The following is a 757-nucleotide window of genomic DNA, read 5'->3' as shown; positions in this document are numbered from 1 at the left end:
CACGCCACGACTCATCCTCATGGATCTGAAGGGTGAGGTGGTGGCAGGGTCGGCCAGTGCCCTGTGTTTCCCTTCTGCGAGCCGAGTCCTTGCGCTGCCGTTATCTTCAAGACCCTCCCACGTTACTGAGCTCAAGGACTGGAGATGAGGAGCTGAGCACAACATGCCAGCACTTGAGGGGCCCACGATAGTTGCTCAAGAGCCATCTCGGGAATGGGCTGCTAGGCCTTGGAGACAGTGAGGACTTGAACCAGAGCACTACTGTGGGACTGCTAGATGTGGTTTTTGCCCCCGGTCCCAAAGCTAATGACTAAGCTGGAAACGGAAAGATGGAAGCTAGATTCTCCTAGGCCAAGGTTTTCCCCCAACTAGTGTATATCCCAGAAAGGTTGGAAGAGCCAAGTGCTGGAGAGATGGTGACAGCAGGTGTCAGGTGATCAGAGGAAGGCTGGCTAGAGGGGGAGGGTGCCCCAGGCTTTGACCTAACTTTGTCTCTGTTATTTCTGTACAGGTAGTTTGAGCTCCCTAAAAGAGGAAGGTGGACTCTACAGGGACAAACAGTTGGATGCTGCAATAGCATGGTGTGTAATTGATGTGTGGATAAGGGTGGGGAACATACATGTACACACAACGCAGGAGAACTCATCAGAGTGCGGTTTCTTTGATCAATCTCCAATCTCTTTCAGGCAGGGGAAGCTCACCACACACAAAGAGGAACTCTGTCCCAAGAATCCTTATCTCCAGGACTTTCTGAGTG

The 757-nt window shown here is 52.0% G+C and overlaps 1 long non-coding RNA gene across 1 annotated transcript; it reads left to right on the top strand.

The window, feature by feature from the left end:
- On the top strand, positions 1 to 757 carry LOC108525446 (uncharacterized). The gene is made up of 3 exons (XR_001884275.1): positions 1 to 32; positions 512 to 581; positions 687 to 757. It is a non-coding gene; the product is annotated as an uncharacterized LOC108525446 (long non-coding RNA).

The sequence above is a fragment of the Rhinopithecus bieti genome, unplaced genomic scaffold (assembly GCF_001698545.2).
Source record: "Rhinopithecus bieti isolate Rb0 unplaced genomic scaffold, ASM169854v2 scaffold_53264, whole genome shotgun sequence".
Classification (NCBI taxonomy): Eukaryota; Metazoa; Chordata; class Mammalia; order Primates; family Cercopithecidae; genus Rhinopithecus; species Rhinopithecus bieti.
This window is presented reverse-complemented; position numbering and strand designations above follow the sequence as displayed.